The following is an 11,520-nucleotide window of genomic DNA, read 5'->3' as shown; positions in this document are numbered from 1 at the left end:
ATGTATATGGTATGCCCCTTTATGATTTCTAATCCTTATAGTGAGAAGTGATCATAATGACTACAAGTTTTTATTAGTTGGTTAATATACCTTGAAGTGATGTGAAGGCATTATTTTTCTGACTCTTGTAGTTTTAGGTAGATTACAATGGACTCTTCTCAATAAGTCAGCCTTATTCACTTAGTTTGTTAAAGATCTGAATTCCATACAAAGGATTAGTTTTAGAATTAAGCAGTCACTCACATGGTGTGTTTTGGAGCCATTTCTCTGCACACATGATTGCCCTCGCACAAATACTGGATACCTGAAACTTTACCAAGGGAGGTATGTGACCCTAGTAAAAAAAAAAGAGGTATCAGCATCCAGGCTCTGGCATTAGTGCTTGGATTATACTTCGAGTCTCATAGTTTACTTTTTTCCTCATCTTTCCCATCTGTAAAGGAGAATGATGATACTTATCCCTTAGAGCAGAAGATTAAATGAAACAGTCCTAGCCAGTTTTCTCAGTGGTTAGAGCATCAGCCCTAGGACTGAAGTGTCTCAGGTTTGATTCTAGTCAAGGGCACATACCTCAGTTGCAAGCTCAATCCCTGGCCCAGATCAGGTGCATGTTAGAGCAACCAATCCAAAGTGTCTCTCTCACATTGATGTTTCTCTCTCTCTGTCTCTTCCCCTCCCTCCACATTCTCTAAAAATCATTGGAAAAAATATCCTCCAATGAGGATTAACAAAAATAAATAAATAAGTGAATGAAATACACATAAACTACTTATGACTATAACTGGTCAACAGTAAATGCTTTAAAAATTTTGCAATCGTTACTATCATAAAATATTCACCATTTTGACTTGCTGTATCCATACCCTGTCTCTAGTGAAGATGAAGCCTTAAACTAATACACAGCAAAGTGTTCCTTTCTTACTGGATGAGAGAACATATGGATTAAACTTCATAAACTGCAAAGAGCTCTAAGGGCTCTATAAAAACAAAGAAGTGGTCTAATTAGCATTTTAAAGGGCAAAGTGAAAACAAATGGTTTGGTTACCTGGGGATAGAAGAAAAAGACTGAAAGGAAATTCAGTTATTTCATAGGTTTTCCAAGTGCCTTTCTTTGTCATGTATTAGAGAATAAAATTCATCTTTGTGTGGTATTCAATTGAAGAAGGCCCATGAGAGATGATTCATCACATAGACTGAATTGAATAAATCCAGGCCAGCGAGCCGGCCCTGCACTCGGGGCAGAGGGAATTGCTAGCCTGGGCACATTCTGACCAGCCAGAACTGTGCCAAGGATAACACGAATCTCTGTGAGCCAAGGGAGCGAGAACACTGAAAGTTTTAACATCTGGGAGCAGCTGTGTGCTATGAAGAGAATAAAAGTGAGGTTGGCAACATATCCCTCCCTTTGTTTTGCTGCCCAGCCACCCACCCTATGTAATGGAAGTCAGGCCTGGATGTGGACAATAACATTTGTAGGTGCCCAGCTTCATTGTAAATATATCTAGACAGTTTTAGAACTATTTGTAGAGGGCAAAACTTGGGGTGAGAGGATCAACAGTAATCATGCCATGATCATTTCCTTTATTCCTACTATCTTACACAAAATAAAACACTAAAAAATTAAATACCTAATAACTGCTCAATCATTATTTTTAGTACATAAAAGAAATCATGCAAAAGGTTGTCTTTGGAATTGCCTGAAAATTACATATATACTGTATATTGAAATACAACAGAGTGACTTAGAAATGTGGTCACAGCTCAGATTTCACCAAAAATCCCTACCAATTCTCTGTTCTACTGTGGTGAGACTGAAGCCGATGACTTACAAATCAGGATGTTCATTGTGATTCCTCTAGCATCTCTACCTAAATCTGAAAAGATTCCAGATGCTAGCTTAAGCCAACATGATTATCTTCCAGGAGAATCAGAATACACTTTGAAAATACCATAAACCCAGAGGAAGAGAAAATTTTCCTGTAAGGAACTACTCAAATATTTTAACTTATAAAATATTTAATAATATGCTATTTCTTAAGGACTTCCTTTTGTTACTTTACTTAGTGCTACAGATTAAGTACCTTCAGCAAACATACTTTCAAAATGTATAATAAAATATATGTATTAAAGTATATTAATCTAAAGTCTTCTCATGCAAACCCTGAAAACTAACTCTTGTAATTATGTACCATAATATATTTAGCTGCATTTTGAGTTCATTAAGCAAAATGAATCATTATAACATGTTCATATCGATGCACAGCAAATTGCATTATGTTGATAATATATTTATATGGGTAGCTGATCTCTCATTAAAATAGAGTCATCTCGGGAGGGAAATTCACTATAAAGTTGGTATCAGTGACACTGCACCAATTGTGTTGTGATGTGATGTATTGTTCATAAACAATAAAGTTTAATAAAACAACTTCAACTTTTTGTCTTATAGAAATGTTGTCTAAGTATATAGATAAAGAGACAAGTGTCTTGTTGATTATTTTATATGGCTTTTATCTAAGAGCTATTCAGAAAAGCTAGTTCTACTTTTGGGTTGGGAATCATGTCAGTCTTGGAACATATAGTTATCCTTAATGTGTGTTAGCATCTCTGAAAATAAAAACTACTCTGATAATTTAAATTGTTAAAAACCTAATTTTATCAAAAATGTTATGATCAAATAGAAGTATACATATACATCATCATACCTTTTATTTAAAAAAGAAATGAAATGAAAAGAAAAAAGACACCACAATGAGATCCAACCAAGACATTGTAAAAATTGGGATATTTGGTATTTGGTTTCCTAGTTCACCTTCCCACTGTCTCTTGAGTTTTCTAGGAAACTTGTCAAAATCAAACATTCCTTATTCTTTTCTCATTACGATCAGAACACTTTCTGTCAGTGGACAACAAGAAAAAATTGCCCAGAAATACAATCTGTATTTTTCTATAGATATTAATCATATTTAATGTTTTTCTTAGATTGCCTTAGAAAGATATCTCTGACAGTATATAAACTCACATATATAAAATGCCCATTTCATTGGCATCCAGCTTTTTCTTTCTCTCTTTCTTTCTCCTTTCTTTTCTGCCTTTCTTTCCCTTTTTTTCTTCCCTTCTTTCTTGTTTTCACACAAATTCTAGCATTCCTAGCCCTAAAACCACCACTTTCTCTGAGTTGAAAGTTTTATTTGTGACCACCTAAGACAGTGTTTCCAGATTATAAAAATTACCTAGGGATCTAATTAATATGTAGATAGCCAGGATCAAAGGGAAAAAAAACTTCAAATAAACTCCCTAGATCATTCTTTTGATTAGAAATTTTTGAGAAACACTGATATAAACCCATCCCCAGTGGGTGCTGTTTTTTCTCGGCCATTCTGACATGTGGTCATACAACACCAGGCACAACAGAGTGATACTTAAGAGAAAGCCAATTTCTCTGTTTGTCCGCTCTAATTATAGAAAAGGAATCTACTTGTATTGTTCTTAAATCTATTTCCTATTCTGCAAGTTACAGTTTTATCATGGCAACATACTGCTACATAAAAAAATAGATGCATTATAAAAAAATCAAAAGTGCTATAATATATGTGATTTGACATGAGCAGACTTTTGCCAGCAGGAAAGCAATGAAAATGAGATCAAGTCTTACCAGCAAAAGAAATTAACCAACAGGAGTCTGACAATTGCAGGCTTATTTTAAAGGAGCAGTGATTAATATAATAATAACCTTCAAAAGATTATTAAGATGTAACCACTTATTCATCTAGAAAGTGAAATGTTTCTCCTTGAGAAAAATATTTAGAAAAATTACAAATTCTTTCCCGTAACAGGAGAGTTCACAGAGTATTGCTACTATAACATGATTTTAATCAGAAAATTTGGGTTTAAATTCCAACTAAGACACACTAATTTTCCCACCTTGGATACATGATTTAACCCCTTTGAGAATTAGTTTTTTGTGTATGATATATAATAAGGCAATTCTGACATAATTATAATAAAGATTAGAGGTGAAAATGAACATAAATTGTTTAGCTCTATAAAAATATGAAATGTTCACAAATTTTACTGAACTGCATAGTGAAATGTGTCTGGTAGAATTCTATCTCCAATTAATTGAAAAAAAATTTTACAAAGCTCCACAGTTCATTGGCATGTTCATATCTAAAAGGACATGTCTCTGGAATTCACGCCCAGGGCTCTTGAAATGTTATTTCATCAGCAGCAGATTTCTCTTTTGTTCCTTATTAGGTTTCATTAATTGGGATGTGAGACTAGAGATAAGGAAACCAGAATGAGAAAAGAGTGTATATTAAAAACCAAATTAGATACTACTTCTTTATACTGGCCATGGAAGACAATGAAACTATAGGAAAAATCAATGCTTCTGATCTAAAAGACAATGCAGGAAATGGAAGGAAGGAAAGATGGGACCTTAAGTCATCTTGAATAGATCCCACTAAAAGCAATGGCAATGCATTCAGTGCAACTGTTTTATTATTTTATTGCATTTTTGTGTGTTTTTAGTTTATTGAACAAATATCTTATCTAATAAAAGAGTAATTTGCAAATTGATTGTACCTCCACTACACCCACAAGCCATGCCCACCAGCCAGTCAGGAGGGAATATGCAAATAAACCCAACCAAGATGGCTGCAGCCACAGAGAGCAGGAGAGAGGCTTGGGTTTCCCTGGCAATGGAGAAAGCCAAGCTTTCCGCCTGCCCTTGCGGCCCAGGCCTCCACTCAATGCTACAAAGTTTCAATTATAGAAGATAAATCCCAACAGAAATGGCAGCAGCCATGGAGCTGGAGAGAGCAGGAGGCTAGGGTTGCCCGCGGCGATGGAGGAAGCCAAGCTTCTGCAGCCCTGGCCTGCTTTGGCCTCTGCTTAAGGCTACAAAGTTTCAATTATAGAAGATACATAAATCCCAACAGAAATGGCTGCCGCCACAGAGTGAGCAGAAGGCTTGGCTCCACTCCAGGCTACAAAGTTTCAATTGTAGAAGATAAATAAATAAATCCCAGACACCAGGGCCTCTGCTTGGGTCACCATGGTGTGTGGCCGGCCTGCAAACCTCGCCTAGGCCGCCCCACACCCCAAGGGAACCCCCACCCTGATCCAGGACACCCTTCAGGGCAAACCAGCTGGCCCCCACCCATGCACCAGGCCTCTATCCTATCTAATAAAAGAGTAATATGCAGATTGACCATCACTCCAACACACAAGATGGCTGCCCCCATGTGGTCAAAGATCCTGCCCCCATGTAGACACAGATGGCCACCACAAGATGGCCAGCAGGGGAGGGCAGTTGGGAGGAATCAGGCCTGCAAGGGAGGGCAGTTGTGGGCGATCAGGTCAGCAGGGGTGGGCAGTTGGGAGGGACCAGGCCTGCAAGGGAGGGCAGTTGGGGGTGACTGGGTCTGCAGGGAAAGGCAGTTGGGGGGGACCCAGGCTTGCAGGGGAGGGCAGTTAGGGGTGACCAGGCCTGCAGGGGAGGGCAGTTAGGGGTGACCAGGCCTGCAGGGGAGGGCAGTTAGGGGTGACCAGGCCTGCAGGGGAGGGCAGTTAGGGGTGACCAGGCCTGCGGAGGAAGGCAGTTAGGGGCAAACAGGCTGGCAGGGGAGCAGTTAGGCATCAATCAGGCTGGCAGGAAAGTGGTTAGGGGGTGATCAGGCTGGCAGGCAGAAGCAGTTAGGGGCAATCAGGAAGGCAAGCAGGAGAGCAGTTGGGAGCCAGCAGTCCTGGATTGTGTGAGGGATCCTAGATTGGAGAGGGTGCAGGCTGGGCTGAGGGACAACTCCCCTCACCCCCATGAACGAATTTCATACACCAGGCCTCTAGTTTATTTATATTTAAAGAGAGAAATTAAATTTTCAATTTCTTCTCCATACATAATACATGTATGTATATATTCAGGACCATACTTTAGTGTTTAAGTTTATAATGGAAAGAAAAAAAATGAGGCCTAGAAAAAATTAAGCGCTTGTTCTGACATTATCCAACTGTTGATCCTGATACAGAACATCCATACTGGAAATATTGGGGGAGCACTTTGTAAATATGTGATTGTCTAACCACTATGCTGTTTACCTGGAACCTATTCAAAATAATATTGAATGCAAACTGTAACTTTAAAAAAATTTAAATTTAAGAAGAAAAACATCCAAACATAATTTAACTTATCTTAAAATAAGGTGATCATGTTATAATCACTGAAGGATGCATATATTTTCAACCTTTATTTCTTAAATAAAAATATGCATTTGACATGCGCAGACTCTTGCATATTTTTATTTAAGAAAAATCTTTTAAAATATAAAAGTATAATTTGAACATAAATAAAAAACATACCCAGATTAACAAAGATATGTTCATTAGGTTAAATAGTCATTCATGAAAATGACAGGAAAAAATAGATTAGGTGAACTTTCTTATTTAATATTAGAAAATATATAACATTAAAATTTTTAATATGTTGTTTCATTACTATTATTCCAGGTAAAATATTTTTACTTTCAACATAAGAATGTGATATTTAGCAAAACAAAGATAAGTTAAATGATTTTAAAATTAAATATTTTTCATCCATATAAAAAAAGAAGTTTAAAGTATAAATTATGTGTCTATTTTAAGGCATGTCACTTAACATTGGTGAAGGGACTGAAAAAAATATGAAGAGACTCAAATTAATTTTCTCACCACTTTCTATTAACATGATAGCAAAGGAATAAGGGCAATTCAAAATTTAATGTACTTATTCAACAAATGCTGAATGAGTTTCTCAAACATTCTAGGGAAGAGTAATCCATAGCAGAATTTCTATGTAGTGATACAAAAAAATTACTTCTGTAAGAAAATCGTATCAGATTAATTCCAAGTATAAATCTCAAGAGAGTGACTTATGAATGCATTCACCAACAAATACCTGGAGACTTAACAAAATCTTCCTCAATTGAGCATGTAAATGAAGAAAATTAATGAGTTCTTAAGGATATATATACTTTGTTGATGTTGTTGCTTATGCAGGAGCTATATGAATAATACAATTAAAATTTTCCAAATCAACTAGCTTACTAGAGATTCATTTCAAAGTAATTTCATATGTTTTAAAACTATCTCAACTTTTTGGCTAGAATGTAACATAAATAAACTTTTGGCTAATTAATTTTTATAAAAGAGATGGCAATTTCCTTATTTGTAAAGTTAATACATTTTTATATTATTGATTGGTTTCGCTTTCCTGGTTGTTTTTTTAATTATCCACAAATACCTTTATAAATTTATAAATACCAAATTATACTGAGTTATGTATTGTCTTCAGTAGCAAAATGACATATTTAACATTTAAGCAATGATTTCATAATTTCATTCATTATGTTAATTAAAGCCATTTTCCAACAAATTTGCCTGTATGTTCTTTTTTTATTATTTTTATTTTTATATATATTGTTTTGTTGTTGCCTGTATATTCTTATAAGAATGATCTGGATTGAAAAATATTGAAAGATTGTTAATTATAACTAATTTGTCATTCAAAGTTTTAATTCCATGCAATGACTTGAGTGTCATTATTTTTACCCAGGTTTTATTCATAATGATAATTCAACTACTATAATACACAAAAAGTGGACAAAGATAAGATTCCATTTCTATTTTCTTGTCACTAAACACATATTGATTCATTTTTAGACTTTCCTAAATGAACTCTAATACTAGCAATCTATATTTAAAAACTTGTGATGATTTACTATTTTGCCTCTGTTATAAAAATTAGATGGGAAACTTCTCATTTATATTTCAACATATCTTTTAAGTTGACTTCGTCAATTTTTTTTTCTTACATTTTTGGAGCAGTCTCTGGTGACATTTCACTGCTTAAAGCACTTAAAATCTTCATTTATTATGCTCCTGACATCATGGTTCATATAGCTCAAGTGTGACAACCCTAGATCCAAAAGCTAATTTCTGAAAGAGGAATTTATATATTTGATGATTTCAAAATTAAATTTTTAATGAACATTTATTGAGCACTTACTATATGCAATATACTTTTAACATCTTTTATTTCATTATACTTCTCAGAAAATGATAGTCACATTTCTTCTTAATTTATTCTTACTTGTTGCTTAAATGGCAGGTCATCAAGAATTAATGGGAAGTACAGTGAGATGAAAAGTATAATGAGTATAAAGGGAAAATGAATTTTTGATGCTTTCCATTTTGAAATTCCGTAGAGGCAGTCTGTCATGGTGTTCAGTCATTTTTCTTCTAAAATGTCTCTCTGATTTTCCTTTTCTTCTCAATTCTGGCTACTAAGACTGAAGTCTAGACTTTCCTCACTCCATGCTTGAAATACTACAACAGCTCTTTAGCTAATTAGCCTGCCCCTATTCATTTATTCTCTAATTCACCATTTCACTGTAATAATCTTTCTGAAATACCACTATTGCTATGTCACTCTTCCGCTCAGGAAACTCCTATACTCTATTGGCTCCTGCATAAAGACCAAATTCTCCTACATGGCATTAAATTTCTCTCGGAATTTTGTGCCATTCTACTAGTGAGGCTTTATTTCCTCTCACAGCCCACAAGCTCTGTTTCTGTCTGACTAGTCAACTCACTTCCATCCCAATACGCTCTGCTTCTTGCAAAGTGCCTTTACAAGTTAATCACCTTTCTCAGAATGGTTCTTGTCCTCCCCTATACCTATGCATCCATTAACCCATTTGATAAAGTCAAGATGAAGCACCGCCCACTTACTCTAACAGTTCTAACACATCTTAAGGTGCTTTCTTTTTCTGAGTTCCAATAACATTATTCATCAGAATCTCAATTATTCAGTTTTTCATAAAAGGGCACTGGAATCAAATTCAGATAACCTGGGTATTCATTCACTCTTGAGTGCTGAAACCATTCCAACCTGCCCGTACTTCATGTTCTACTGGCATCATAGTCACCACAGTATCACAGTGCTGGTTTATGTTTCCTTTTTTCTGTGCTACTCTGGAAGCCCCTGAGAAACAAACAACTTTTTTTTTAACTTTCCATCCTCAGTGCACCTGGAATCACACCTGACACATAGTGCTTTCTCAAAGCTTGTTTTTAAGATTATACATCTGCCATGAAAACCTTCTGATCCAGGGAAGATCTGTAAAATAGAAATAATTACACCTGCCCTGCTTAGCTCACAAGATCATCTTCAGTAGAAAAAAATGTGGGGAAATATTTTGTAATTACAAGCAGTGTAGAAATATTATATGACTATATGATTCTCTCTATTGATGATAATGCTTTCCTTTTACACTCTTTGAGTCTAGAAACTACTTTATTTGCACACACTCAACTGCTAACATACCATTAGCTTGTGACACATTTTGAGTAAAATTTATATAGATTTGTTGATTGTAAGTAACCTATATATAAAAAAGGCTAAGTGACTGACCATCTGTCCAACCATCCGACTGACCGGCCGGCCAGTACATATGACGTTCACTGGCAATTTAAAAATAAATGTTGACTTGCACATGTGCAATACATGTAAAGCTCTCACTGGCACCAGTCGCGCACGTGTGTTTCGATCTGTCATTGTCGATCATGAATTTGGTTGTTTTTATTGACATTCAACGTGAACCACATCACAATTTATTCATCAACCATCCGACCTACTGGCTGGTACATATAATGATACTGACAATTTAAAAATAAATTTTGACTCACACATGCACGATACATATAAAGCTCTTGCTGGTGCCAATTGCACGCATTTTTTAATTTCATAATAGTATATTATATATATTATTTTGGCATGTAATTTTCTGCAGTAACGTAATTACTGCACGAATCTTTCGTCTAAGTAATTTCCTTTCAATGTGCACGAATCCGAGCACCAGGTCAATAGTATAATAATAAAAGTCACCTGTTTTTACAGTACCAATCTTTCTGACTCCTATATTTCATGATGCCTAAAATCCTTCATGGTGACTGGAGAAATCTGGAAAGCCATGTGTGGAGGATGGCAGAAGCACCCGCCAGCCCTGGACACTCCTCCCTGAATTGTTCCATCAGAGAGAAATGCATTTCCCTTCTTTTTTGGCTCTCTTCCTCCCTGCAATTTAGCCTCCTATAACCAAGTTGACTCCTAAAACACAAACCCAACTGCTCTCTTACCTTAAAACAAAATATTTTAGTTTTGAGGGTAGTGTAGGCAATTTACCCATGCTGTGATCCAGTAGGAATAAATAATATTGTATCTTTTGGTACCTTGTCCAGTATGGGAAAATAAGAGTATCTGGAACCATTAAAATAGAGGATGGGTTGGTAATGCCACTTCTTTTCTTGTTCAACACAGCTAACAGCATGCCTCTTTTATGCCTGGTGTTGAGTACTGAATTGAATGGCACCATATAGGTTGATTAGCATGGATTAAGAGAGACTAACCTTAATTCCTCTGAGAAGCAATCTATCCTCAACAAGTAACCTTCCTCATGAAGGCTTTTCTGAGTCATTTAAGATAGAATATTTTTATTCAGTAAACTTTGAATTAGATGTACTATTTACTTTGAGAAAATTGACAGCCCCATGCAATATATCTCTTTGTGTATCAAAACTGTTACGTACAAAACACCATAGTAATAATTGGAAGAAAAGAGAGTACTGAACTTTGCACTTAGCTGACTTTTCATGCATATCCAATTCAGCCCTCTCCATGGGACGAAAACCTTTTCTATTTTTCTCCCAATTAATGCTACCCTTCAAGACCTTTCTACCTCTTGGTTTTCCAAAGGTACATTTTGGTACATTGATTTATATGGTATATACAACTAAGTGAATATAGAAGCAATTCATCCCTCTCTCTTTCAACCTCAGAGCAAAGTCTAACATACCTGTTAGGGAAGATTGCTGTGTATAAAAATAGCCTCTGCACTCCTAGGTCTATGCAATATATCCAGAAGGTTTTACAGACATAGGTTAAAAATATCTATCTATAATAATAAAAGCATAATATGCTAATTAGACTGGATGTCCTTCCGGACCAAGCTGGAGCTGCGAGGGAAGCCCGGGTCCCAGGTGCGAGAGGGAAGTCAGTGCTGGCTGCCAGAGGAAGGAAAGCCTACTCTTGCATGAATTTCAAGCATCGGGTTTCTAAGCAAACGTTATGATGAAACGACCAGAACAACCAGTTGCTATGATGTGCAGACCATCAGGGGGCAGACACTCAACATAGGAGTTGCCCCCAACCTGCAGGCCCCGATCACCAATGGGTCCTGCAGGCCAACCTCCCCCGGCAAGCACGCCCCAATCAGCCTGCTACCCACCCTCCTTGGTGGCAGTTGGCCCCTCTCCCTGGCTGGCAGGGTCTGATTGCCTGATTGTGGTCAGCCCGGGCTGGGTTGGGGAACCAGGAGTGGATGGCGGTGGACGTGGGCAGTGAGGGAAGGAGGAGGGGCAGAGGCAGGGGGAGGGGACCGGGAAACCTCACAGTGGTGGTTTGTGGGTGGTGAGAGAAGGAGG

This window comes from Plecotus auritus, assembly GCF_963455305.1.
Source record: "Plecotus auritus genome assembly, chromosome: 3".
Classification (NCBI taxonomy): Eukaryota; Metazoa; Chordata; class Mammalia; order Chiroptera; family Vespertilionidae; genus Plecotus; species Plecotus auritus.
This window is presented reverse-complemented; position numbering follows the sequence as displayed.